This window comes from Siphateles boraxobius, unplaced genomic scaffold (genome assembly GCF_051911475.1).
Source record: "Siphateles boraxobius isolate OS27281-9 unplaced genomic scaffold, OSU_SipBor_1 39, whole genome shotgun sequence".
Classification (NCBI taxonomy): Eukaryota; Metazoa; Chordata; class Actinopteri; order Cypriniformes; family Leuciscidae; genus Siphateles; species Siphateles boraxobius.
This window is the reverse complement of record NW_027509019.1, coordinates 980,118-993,361: the sequence shown is the minus strand read 5'-3', so window position 1 is coordinate 993,361 and position 13,244 is coordinate 980,118. Positions and strand designations below refer to the sequence as shown.

Sequence of the window (13,244 nt, the reverse complement as noted above, 5' to 3'; positions counted from 1 at the left end):
CTGTCCTCAAAGGCAAGCGCTTTGCGCGCAGAGGTGCCAGCAGCACTTGTGCGGGGTCCTAAAAAGAAGTGCAGTCTTTATGTTTTGTATTTGTGTCACGGTTGATGAAATCGCTATTTCCTTCTTGTCTCGTGTATATGTTGTGGGTGTGTGTTTATGAGTGTGGGCGGCAGCACTGATCACTACCTCTGATCAGCACGCCAGCTGTAGTCGATCAGTGCCCCCTATTTAATCCCTGTGTTTTACCTTGTCTTTGTCAGTTCGTTGTTGGATGTAACAGTGGTCCCGCCTGTCCCTTGTTCTCCGTGTTTCCGGTTGTTCCAGTCCTGTTGGTTTTTCGCTCGTCTTGGCACCCTGGTTGTCTCAGCGATTCCTCCATTCTTCCTGTCAATTGGATTTACTGCACGCTCTTCAATTCAACTCGTCTACCGTTTGTGGCGGACTCACCCACAGCGTCCCTGTGCTACCTTGTGCCTTCTACTAGAGACTTCCATCATCCTTCTGTGTTCCTTAAATAAACCACTTTTACTTGCACTTGAATCCTTTGCCTCTTTACCGTTACAATTTGTACCGGCTATTAGCATCATGATGTGATGAACTAATTGTGGTTGTGTTTGTGAAAATGATACAGAGTTAGATCTGCTATGAATTTAGTTAAGTCAAGTCACCTTCATTTATACAGAGCTTTAAACAATATGGACTGTTTCAAAGCAGCTTTACAGTGATAATAGGAAATTAAAGTAACAGAGATTGTTTTGGTTTTACAGCAGCTCTAGAATAAAGTTATTGTACAGCTAAGGTTAGTTTTGATTGATTCACTTCCGTCGCAACGATCATTAGTTATTAACTTAGGGGCCGCTAACACGGCACCGTTCTAACAGAAAACCTTAAATGCGATCCGGACGCTCATTTGCATAAAACAGTGCCTGGTGGCTCTGAGAATTTTAGCGCTTCCGCGTAGCCACATGAATCGGGATTATCCCGACAACGTTTCATCAGTACAGAGGTAAAGAGAAGGAAGGCAGATCCTGGGCAGATCTGCACATTTAGCATGTGTGTAATTGAGTATCAGTCCTAAACTAAAATGGAAACATACCTAGAGTTGACTCAGGCATCTCTGCTGTTGTCTCCTTTACTAGGAACTCCAGCTCTGCTGGCAGGGGCACAGGTGTTTTCTTCTTAAGGCCTGGAGAGGCTGGAGCTACATGAACGCAAATATACCAATTATTATTTTTATGTAACCAAAATTAACTCAACATTTGACTACATGTACCTGATTACAGTGTGTGTACCATCAACTGGTGATGCTTGCAGTTGAGCAGTTGTATCAGGATTTGGTTTGGACAGTGCCTCAGATAAAACTATAACAGACAATATCATCAGTCATTTCAGAATTCACAATATATGCAAGTGTTGGTGTTAGTAAGAACTCAATGAACAAGCATGCATTCAAGTGTTACTACCCAACGCTACTTAATTTGTTTTTAATACATCATGAATGGAAAACAAAAAGTGCATATTTACCCTCCTTGCGGTTGGAATCAGTTCATCATGGTAGGATCAATTCATAGTCCTTAGGACAGTTAGTATAACGGCAGCATTCAACCATATTGTTAAAGGAACATGGCCAGAACATGGCCAGAACACAAACAATATAACCAGTTAAGTGAAGGTTCAGTTTTGTAGTTCATTTCATTATGTAAAAGAATTTTACTCCAGCCCTGAAACCTTTTATTTAAACACCTATCTTTGCTCCTGATGACACTCTGGGTTTGACAGCTGCAGCTACTGGCACAGCAACTGGTTACACACAAACACAGATAAATAAATGTGGAAGACAGCAGATACAAAATAGACCATAGATCATCATTAATTCTGACATTTGGTCAGTGTAAGAACAGTGTACTTACAGCTCTGCACTTGTAGCTTAGAAGGTGAGATGCCCAACATCGCCCTCTCCAGCTCTTCATCGTCATCCATCACTGTGGCACAGACAATCATTTGTTTTCCAAATTTAGGATGAATTATACACATTTTTCACATGTATATTTAAACATGGATGTATAGATGAAATAATAATAAATCTGGTCATACATGAATAGTAATTTTAATCTAAAAAAATTTGAACAAAAATGTTAATAGGATAACCTACCAAGGGGTTTATCTGGGGCCCTTGAGGCATGCTCAGCAGATGTCGAAGCAGTGGCAGATTCCTGCCTCTTCCGCAGGTACTGCTGCAACTTGCACATGCGTGTCCCTGGGACGCAGCTCTTCCCCAAGATGAAGTCTGCATAGCCATCAGCTCTGCCATCCCATATCTCCTTCCAGGTGCTCTTGGCCCGGGAACCAAAGCCAACCAGCTGGTCATCTGAGTGGGGTCGTCCTTAATCTGCCTAGCTTCGTTTGACGGCTCCTGGAGGAGAAATCCGAGTGGTCCCGTGAGGAACACAACACAGATTCTCCCTGGGAAGAACATAATTTTCTTCTGCATCTTGATCTACCTTGAAAGAATAAGATAATTTTAGGTTTAATTTACACATTTCTCAATTCTTAGGTCACTTTTGCAAAACTATTCACACAGTGAGCACAACAGAAATCTATGTGGGCTCAACTGTGGACCATTTATCATTGTGCTGGCACGGAATGCATTCAATGACTACATCTTTCAAATTACATTAATTATTTTCTCACTTCGACTTAATAACATAATACAAAACTGAATAAGACAGAAGTATGTTACATTTCTACAGTAATATTGTAATGAAAATATATTTTGAGTCTAAAATTTTTTTTTTTTTGTCTACTACCAAAGCAATTAGATGAATCTGAACACCTACACAACCGTTAGTCTTTCAATTTAATTACTATCCATTCAAAAGGGAAAACTTAAGGATAATTTTGTACTGTAATGTAAACATCAATAACATAAACTGCAGTGAATTACACATTACACATTAAAGACTCTTTTTGTTTTGTAAAGAAATTGTAAAAAAGAAAACATTGTATAATGCTCCTGATGTTAGTGTTTTTTTTTTTGGTCTGTGTTTTATGATTGACAAAGTGTGTTTGTTGGTTGAAAAACTTTACTAGTGTTCTGTAGGAATGAGCTGATTTGAGATATAGGCTAAAGTGTTTTGATAGATATAGTGCATTTTGAATTTGAAATTAATTGCTGTGCATGTGCCTAGATGAAAGTTGGTTTGGAGAACTGTGTAGAGTTTTGAAAAAATTACAAATATTTAGAAATGGATCACACAAGGTTTGATCAAGGTTTAATTAAATCTTTGATCTCTAAACTTCAGTCACATACTGTAGTTCAAAAAAATAGTTTTAATGATTTTAATGTTTTTAATGGCATAAAAAAAATAATGGTTCAGTCTGAGATTGTATTGATAACTTGGTAGTCAAGATATTGGTTAGTGCAATGTATAATAAATAAGACAATAGGCCTATCTGTAGGCGAGTTATCAACACATTACAGTAAATGTATGCTATTCAACGTCACAATATGAAATCCATTCACATAAATCTAAAAAACTATCATGTTCATTCATTATTTAGCTCGTATTCACCCCACCATCTAAAACGAGCGATGCTGAGCTAACTCATCAACATAACCTTGTCAGAAACGGACTGACAAGATTATTTATTTAACGTCATGACATGAAAACTATACACATGAATAATTAAAAAGATCATGTTAATTAATTATTCGGAGCTTCATTTCATAACACGTCATCTCTTATCATGCAACCGATGCTAGCTACTGTACCAATGACTAAATTTACCCTTTGGTTTTAAATGAATCTCAAAAAACATATCTTACCTTTGATAGATGAAAAATCAGTGTGAAGAATGATGGTAGTGAGTCGATGTCTCCGCAGAAGTTTGTCCAGAATAAAAGTTTGCAAAAACGCTGTGTAAAAACTCGGAACAGCGCCAAAAGGGCGTAGGGGCCAAAGTTATATAACATCCGTAGTGTTTTAGCACTAGCCTACCATTGAAAATGAATGGGAAACTGTTTAGGGCCGTTTAGCTGAACAATCCACGGCAGCCGGCGGGAGACCGGGGTTCGATTCCCTGACGGGGAGATCCAGTCCTTTACTGCTGCCAAAAGACCTTAACAAAAGTTTTGGTCCAGCAAACAAGTTACAGGAGAAGTTGGCAAGGGGCCCTGGACGACTGTCTTAAAGACACCGTTCCTGGAAGTGGGAAGGCTATTTGCAGCGAGCTGTAGTCGCGCTGATTGGGGGCGACTGCCTGTCTTTGCAAAAGACTGTTGGATGTAGGCTGGAAGCCCTGTTGTGCGGTCAGCAAGAATTTTCGCAATACATTAGCAGCTGGCAGGTGCAGATGAACTGAAACTCCCTTTGTTTGGCACTTGCACTTCCTGCTCAGCTACTGTTCGGACGCTCTCGCTTTCTGCTCCGCGCTTTGCTCCATCGCTTTTATATTTCTATATTTTATCTCCTTTTATCACCTAATTTTAACTTCAGCAAATCAGCACAGTGCTCAAACGCTTGGATTACTACAAAAAAAAAGCTGAATTATTTTATTCGACCAGCCTCCCACTGAAAGCTTACATTCCGGGGAAGAGAAAACACAACTGCCTACATTCATGAGCATAAGAAAATGCCTCCTCTGGAATCTACTTGCTGCTCCAACTGCCACAGACTTTTACAAAGGATTGCAATTCTTGTAACAAAGTTAATTGCGGGACCACCAAACCAGACGGAACACACAACGGAGCTTCGTCATGGAGGCCCTCAGCACACAGCCGGTGAGTCCCATGAATCTAGTGCTTCTCGACAGGCCATACTGAGTGTAGAGAAACAAGCCGATCGACTTACTAATCGATGGCACAAACAGGGTGCGAGACCCAAAGGCACTCGAGACATCAGATTGTCACGAGCATCACATATTACTGCAGTAGTATCCTCTACCCCAGATACGGCTCTGACAAGGACTGCAAACACTGGTCTCCTACCACCGCCTGAGAACATCTTGAGAACAGATTTGAAGTATTAATGAATGAGGAATCCCCAAATTTGATGAATGTGATCGAACACAGACTGAATCAGCCAGTAGCTAACACTGATGCTCAAGGTCGAGCAGACAGCGGCACTCAGCTCAGAGCGCAGCCGGGCCCAGGACTCTGATAGTGGGCGACTCCGTAATCAGAAACATTAATAGCAGGGATACAACAACGTGCTGCCTTCCACAAGTAACAACATCTGATGTAAACAGGGAACTTCAGAACATTCTGATGAAACATAAGACTGCAAGTCGACTCATCATTCATGTGGGGAAGAATGATATTCATAAAGAGCAGTCGGAACTTCTTAAAAAGGATTTCAATGAACTTTTTGAAACACTTAAAAGACTGAAAGTGCAGACATTCATCAGTGGACCACTACCAGCAAGAGGAACAAACAGGTTTTCACGGTTGCTTGGGCTTAATACATGGCTGCAAAAAACCTGCAATATAAAAGGAGTGAACTTTATTGACAACTTCAATCTTTTCTGGAGTCAGAGGCAACTGTTTCAACAGGATGGCCACCACCCAAACAAACTTGGTTCAAGAGTGCTAAAGGACAATATCTACTTCTCCCTCCGTCATCCTTCTGCAATGTGTGCCAATCCACTCAACCTGAATGGCACACACACACCTGGATACAGTATGAATGACCACAGGATTTCACTTCAGCACCTGAATGGACATGCGGTTGACACATCACAGAAGGACAGTGATAACACCACTCAGCCACAACAACCTCTGCTCACGGACACAATCTCAGCTGAGCCCTGCCAACAGAGCTCACCACAGACAGACTGTGACATACTAGCACTGCTCCAAGATACAGCACCCAAGGACGACTTTCTGGAAAACAGCCAGGGAAACCAGGACAGCATATTACAGCCTCCAATAACACCAGAGCAACAACCCCTCTCACCGGAAACGTTATCACTCTCTCCAGCATCTCCACTTCTGTGCTTCTCAGAGAAAATGGAACAACTGGTGCATGTTGGAACTAGACTATCCCACTCTTTTGCTGCGAGCCCCCAGATACCAACCAAAAAACCCCAGGCCCCACAACCACCAAAGCCTGCGGGCCCAGCTCGCCCTCCCCCTCCTTCTGTGAGAGCTCTTCGGCCTCTGCCACAGCGCCAGGGCCCACACCCTCCTCCAGCGGCTCGAGGTGAACCAAAAACAACTGATACCAGCTCTAAGTGATATGTGTCGGGTCCCCGCTATGATAACAATAACTTTCTCAAATGTTTACAGAACAAGCGGGAACCCAGTGTGTCTGTATCCTTTTCTATTGCTGTTCGATTACATGATAGAAAGTCTAAGGCCTTCAAAAGCCGTACAGCAAACCCATCTAATCTGGTGCCTATTACACGACATACCAAGATTGCTGTGGGGACAAAAAGTAAGACTGTTAAGTTAGCACTTTTAAACATCCGCTCACTTAAAAATAAATCACTTTTAGTCAACGACTTAATAACCATATACAACCTGGATTTTATGTTGCTAAATTAAACTTGGCTAGAAGACAGCTGCAGTGCAACAGTCCTCAATGAAACAGCCCCTCCTAACTTTACTTTCGTGAGTGTCTGCAGAGCTGTCAGAAGAGGCGGAGGTTTAGCTGCTCTTTATAAAGATGTCTATAAATGTAAGCAAATATCATTTGGGAATTAACCGTCTTTCGAATATCTGGGTATTGTGTAAAAAGGTGCTCCACGCATTTTACTTATCATTGTTTACAGGCCTCCAAAATACTCTCCAGCTTTTGCTAAGAACTTAACAGAACTGTTATCAACAATTTCCCCAGAGTTGGACTGCTTTGCCATTGCTGGAGATTTTAACATTCACATAGATAATCAAGAAAACAAAATGGCAAAAGATATCAAAACTGTTTTAAAAACTTTTGATCTGACTCAGCATGTACATGGACCCACACATAATCGTGGACACACTCTAGATTTACTTATCAGTAAGGGTCTAAACATTTCATCAATTGTTATTAAGGATGTAGCACTGTCTGATCATTTTTGTATTTTCTTTGATATATTGATCTCTCCTGCCATTGAAGCTAGATCTGTGTCTGTCAAGAAGAGATGCTTAAATGAGAACACTAGTGTATTATTTATGAAGGCTATATCTTTAACACCAAGGATATCTGCTGACTCTGTTGATTTTCTCCTTGATTCTTTTAACTCAAAAGTTAAGAGTGTAATTGATGATATTGCTCCTGTGAAAGTCAGGAAGAAGAGTGGCAGACAAAAAGCACCTTGGAGAAACTCAACAGCAGTGTTGAAAAGACAATGCAGAAAAGCAGAGCGCATGTGGGGGAAGACAAAACTTGTAGTACATTATAACATCTACAAAGACAGCATCCATGCTTTCAATAAGGAACTAGGCAAAGCTAGACAGACTTTCTTCTCGAATATTACAAACAGCAATATAAACAACACACGCACTCTTTTTGCTACTGTAGAGAGACTGACAAACCCCCCAAGCCAGATTCCCAGTGAAATGCTCTCAGTGAGAAAGTGCAGTGAGTTTGCTTCTTTCTTCTCTGAGAAAATCAATAATATCAGAAAGGTGATCAGCTCATCCCTGAGTTGCGCTGGGGTCAGGCAGATCAGACAACAGCACGAGAAAGTAGCCACTATGTCTGATTTCGAAGAAATTGACGGCAAAATTTTGGAAGAAACCGTACAGCGCCTATAAACATCAACCTGCGCCCTTGACGCACTTCCCACATCTTTTTTCAAAAATGTGTTACACAGCTTAGAAGCAGATCTCCTAGAAGTGGTAAATGCCTCACTTCTCTCTGGGAGTTTTCCGACCTCCCTGAAAACTGCTGTTGTCAAGCCCCTCCTGAAAAAGAGCAATCTGGATCAGACCATATTAAACAACTATAGACCGATCTCAAATCTTCCTTTCATAGGCAAGATCATTGAAAAAGTTGTCTTCAATCAGCTGAACAAATTCTTAAGCTCGAATGGATACTTTGACCATTTTCAATCTGGTTTCCGACCGCACCACAGTACAGAGACCGCGCTTATAAAGATAATAAATGATATTCGGTTAAATACTGATACAGGCAAATTATCAGTGCTGGTACTACTCCACCTCAGTGCTGCATTTGACACTGTCGATCACAACATACTTCTTGACAGGCTGGAAAACTGGGTCGGGCTTTCTGGGATAGTCCTAAAATGGTTCAAGTCATACTTAGGAGGCAGAGGTTATTATGTGAGTATAGGAGACCATTAGTCTGAGTGGACATCCATGAAATGCGGAGTCCCTCAAGGCTCAATTCTTGCGCCACTCCTATTCAACCTGTACATGCTCCCAATGAGCCAAATAATGAGAAAGAACCAAATCGCTTACCATAGCTATGCAGACGACACACAGCTCTACTTATACCTATCGCCTAACTAGGGATGCACCGATACCACTTTTTAAGGGTCGAGTACGAGTACCGATATTTTTTTCCTGGTACTCGCCGATACCGATACCGATGCCTGTTGTACTGGGGGGGTTCTCGTTTTATGTGGCAATTTTCTAAGAAGAACACAATGAGACTAATGAACAAATCAGCATCTTTATTTTCAACAACTTAAATAAACTTAAGAAAATAAATAATTCTTATTGTGCTTATCACAAATTTTCAAAGCCCAAATTTCACAGTGTCCAATAAGCTCCAAAGGGCAAAACCAAGGACATAATGAATGTAATTTTTACCTGCCTGTCACAAAGTTGTCAAAGTGCTAAAGAAATCACAGACAACAAGACAATCAAATTTGTCATAAAGTGCCATAGAAATCACAGAACAAATGTTTAACATAACACTGAGTAACAATGTAATCACAGCTGAAAGTGTAAAGTGAAATATTAGAGTGTACTATTAAATCTAGCAACACTATAACTGCAGGAAGAGTGTTCATAAGAATTAAGAAATATAAGCTAAGGATATACGTGAGGTATCGGTCTTTGGTATCGGGGTATTTTTACGAGTACGAGTACAAGTACATGAGCTTGGTATCGGGCCCGATACCGATACTGGTATCGGTATCGGTGCATCCCTACGCCTAACGATTACAGCCCCATTGACTCCCTTTGCCAATGCATTGATGAAGTAAACAATTGGATGTGCCAAAACTTTCTTCAGTTAAACAAAGACAAAACTGAAGTCATTGCGTTTGGAAACAAAGATGAAGTTCTCAAGGTGAACGCATACCTTCAGTCTAGGGGTCAAACAACTAAAAATCAAGTCAGGAATCTTGGTGTGTCTCTAGAGTCAGACCTTAGTTTCAGTAGTCATGTCAAAGCAATAACTAAATCAGCATACTATCACCTGAAAAATATTGCAAGAATTAGATGCTTTGTTTCCAGTCAAGACTTAGAAAAACTTGTGCATGCTTTCATCACCAGTAGGGTGGATTATTGTAATGGACTTCTCACTGGCCTTCCCAAAAAGACCATAAGACAGTTGCAGCTCATACAGAACGCTGCTGCTAGGATTCTGAGCAGAACCAGAAAATATGAACAAATCACACCAGTCCTCAGGTCTTTACACTGGCTGCCAGTTACATTTAGGATTGATTTTAAAGTATTATTACTGGTATATAAATCATTCAATGGCCTAGGACCTCAATACGTTGCTGATATGCTCACTGAATATAAACCCAACAGATCACTCAGATCATTAGGATCTCATCGGCTAGAAATACCAAGGGTTCACTCTAAGCATGGCGAGTCTGCTTTTAGCTACTATGCCAGCCGCAGCTGGAACCAGCTTCCAGAAGAGATCAGATGTGCTCCTACAGTAGTCACATTCAAATCCAGACCCAAAACACTTCTGTTTAGCTGTGCATTTACTGAATGAGCACTGTGCCACTTTTCGTCCGACTGTTTGCACTGTATTTTATTTTATGTTTTAATTACTCTGATTTCATGTGATTATTTCTGTATTTTATCTTTTATTCTCAACTGTTTTAATTATTCTGATTTCTTTTGATTTTTTTAATTTCTTCTATATAAAGCACTTTGAATTACCATTGTGTATGAAATGTGCTATATAAATAAACTTGCCTTGCCTTGGATCTCCCCTTCGGGGAATCGAACCCCGGTCTTCCGCGTGACAGGCGGAGATACTTTACACTATTCTAACGAGGAGTTGCAGAGACAGATAGTTGTCCCCGATCAGAGCGACTTCCAGGAACGGCTTCATGCGTCATTTTAGCTCAACGCTTCACAGAAGCCAGTGAATGCAAAAAATAATCTAATACCGTTTAAATATGAAGTGTCTGTATAAAACGTGTTACATTATTAAATTAGAGACCTTGTTTTTTAATATGGTGCCTGGTAGGTCAGGTCAATAAGTTCATGCAATTTTTTTAAGTGCCAGGTCCAAACAAAGAGAGTTTCAATTCATCTGCACCTGCCAGCTGCTAATGTATTGCGGAAATTCTTTAAGTGCCAGGTCCAAACAAATGGCTCGTTTCCACTGAGCGGTACGGTACGGTACAGTTCGGTACGGTACGCAATTATTTGCGTTTCCACTGTCAAAAGTTGTGAATGGTACCAAAAAGCCGAACCGTACCGTACCACTTTTTGGGTACCCTTCCGTTGGGGTACCTAGCACAGTGGAACGGTACTAAAGGGTGGAGCTAGACTCACTGCAGAACGCTGATTGGTTGACAGAGTATCGTCACTTGCGCGAGCTACAAGGGGAATGACAACAAAAGCAGCGCCATTTTTTTAATATACAGTTGGAATATAATAGTATGGTTATTCTTTCACGAAATGTAGTTTTAAGAGTTTTTCAGACGAGAATGTAGTTGTTTAAAGCTCAAATCTGTGGTTTATTTATAATGTTTTCTGATAATTTGATCCATTCCAGGCGATCACCGGGCGCTCGGGCGCTCATGTTCCCCGCCTGGAACAGCCTTTCCTCGGCTAGTCGTTCTGACGTTTGCCGCTGACTCTGTAGTGGTAATTCGTCTTGTGTAAATTTAACGGGTGATCTTTGGTCTCGTGAATCGATAATTCGTTCCCTGGCCAATCGTTTTGCTGAGGGTTAAGTGAAGTTTCATATATTTAGGCTATTTAACTTTTCTGTTGTAACGTTAATGTTAGACCAGCGCTGAATTTGTATATTTGACTGAATTTTTTGCTTTATCTCTTATTGTATAGCTTCTTGTAACGTTACCTTTTACTTATACTTTTATAATGGCTATTATTGCTAAAACTGAAATTTAACTGGGTTGAGTTTTGTCATTTTTTATTTTATTACAAGATTATCACTGTAATGTTGTTTATTGCAACATTTGTACAAATGCAAATATTGCCAGGAATATGTTTAATATTTTTAAAATTTAAACGAAAAGATGCAGGGTTGTGTTTTATATTTCGTTTTGTTATAAATAGGCTAACGTTAAACATGCAGTAAATAATATAATCAGGTCTATACATTGCCTGAACCACATTTGTGTGCCTATAATGTTTAAAATGTATTTAAATGAAAACGAAAAGGGACAGAGTGGTGTTTTATAATATATTTCGTTTTATTGTTGCCTAAAATGTACATGCAGAGCGAGCTGAGTGACGCTTTCAAGAACGCGCTGTTCCATTTGGAGAATTACCGGACTCGCGTCCTCGGGAGTCATTCTGCTGAGAACTTTGCGTACTTGTTATTGAGAAACGCCTAATGTCGGCGCTTGTCTTCTTGTGACAAACATGCCGAGAAGCAAGGACAAGATCTGCTGTATGCCATCCATTAGTGTTTACTTTGTCGCTTTCTTCTTCGCGCGAAAATGACGTTGATCGCTTCTTTCCTGCAAACACCACGCCTATCAAGTAGGGTACTGTTGGCGGTGGAAACGCTAGCCGGATCATGGTTTACTGACCCGACCCGACCCGAACCGTACTGTACTGTACCGTACTGCTCAGTGGAAACGAGCCAAAAGAGAGTTTCAGTTCATCTGCACCTGCCAGCTGCTAAAGTATTGCGAAAATTCTTGCTGACCGCACAACAGGGCTTCCAGTCTGCATCCAACAGTCTTGCGTTGGTGGTATAGTGGTGAGCATAGCTGCCTTCCAAGCAGTTGACCCGGGTTCGATTCCCGGCCAACGCATCACATTTGTAAATTAAAGACCTTGATTATGAGCATTCTTGCTATGGGTTCGATTCCTGGGTCTGTCCATTCTTGCTGTATGCGTTCGATTCCCTGCCAACGCATTGCATTTTTCTCAAGCTGTCTTTAAAACAGTCGTCCGAGGCCCCTTGCCAACTTCTCCTGTAACTTGTTTGCTGGAGCAAAACATTTGTTAAGGTCTTTTGGCAGCAGTAAAGGACCGGATCTCCCCGTCGGGGAATCGAACCCCAGTCTTCCGCGTGACAGGCGGAGATACTTTCCACTATACTAACGAGGAGTTGCAGAGACAGATAGTTGTCCCCGATCAGCGCGACTTCCAGGAACGGCTTCATGCGTCATTTTAGCTCAACGCTTCAAAGAAGCCAGTGAATCCAAAAAATAATCTAATACCGTTTAAATATGAAGTGTCTGTATAAAACGTGTTACATTATTAAATTAGAGACCCTTTTTTTTAATATGGTGCCTGGTAGGTCAGGTCAATAAGTTCATGCAATTTTTTTAAGTGCCAGGTCCAAACAAAGAGAGTTTCAATTCATCTGCACCTGCCAGCTGCTAATGTATTGCGGAAATTCTTGCTGACCGGACAAAAGGGCTTCCAGTCTACATCCAACAGTCTTGCGTTGGTGGTATAGTGGTGAGCATAGCTTCCTTCCAAGCAGTTGACCCGGGTTCGATTCCCGGCCAACGCATCACATTTGTAAATTAAAGACCTTGATTATGAGCATTCTTGCTATGGGTTCGATTCCTGGGTCTGTCCATTCTTGCTGTATGCGTTCGATTCCCTGCCAACGCATTGCATTTTTCTCAAGCTGTCTTTAAAACAGTCGTCCGAGGCCCCTTGCCAACTTCTCCTGTAACTTGTTTGCTGGAGCAAAACATTTGTTAAGGTCTTTTGGCAGCAGTAAAGAACCGGATCTCCCCGTCGGGGAATCGAACCCCAGTCTTACGCGTGACAGGCGGAGATACTTTCCACTATACTAACGAGGAGTTGCAGAGACAGATAGTTGTCCCCGATCAGCCCGACTTCCAGGAACGGCTTCATGCGTCATTTTAGCTCAACGCTTCACAGA

The 13,244-nt window shown here is 41.2% G+C and overlaps 3 non-coding genes across 3 annotated transcripts; 2 read left to right on the top strand and 1 right to left on the bottom strand.

Moving 5' to 3' along the window:
• The first annotated feature begins 12,081 nt into the window (after nt 1-12,081).
• On the top strand, nt 12,082-12,153 carry trnag-ucc (transfer RNA glycine (anticodon UCC)). The gene has a single exon. It is a non-coding gene; the product is annotated as a tRNA-Gly (tRNA).
• Nucleotides 12,154-12,379: 226 nt separating this feature from the next.
• trnad-guc (transfer RNA aspartic acid (anticodon GUC)) lies at nt 12,380-12,451 on the bottom strand. Its single transcript has one exon. It is a non-coding gene; the product is annotated as a tRNA-Asp (tRNA).
• Nucleotides 12,452-12,791: 340 nt separating this feature from the next.
• Nucleotides 12,792-12,863, top strand: trnag-ucc (transfer RNA glycine (anticodon UCC)). Its single transcript has one exon. It is a non-coding gene; the product is annotated as a tRNA-Gly (tRNA).
• The last annotated feature ends 381 nt before the right edge of the window (nt 12,864-13,244 follow it).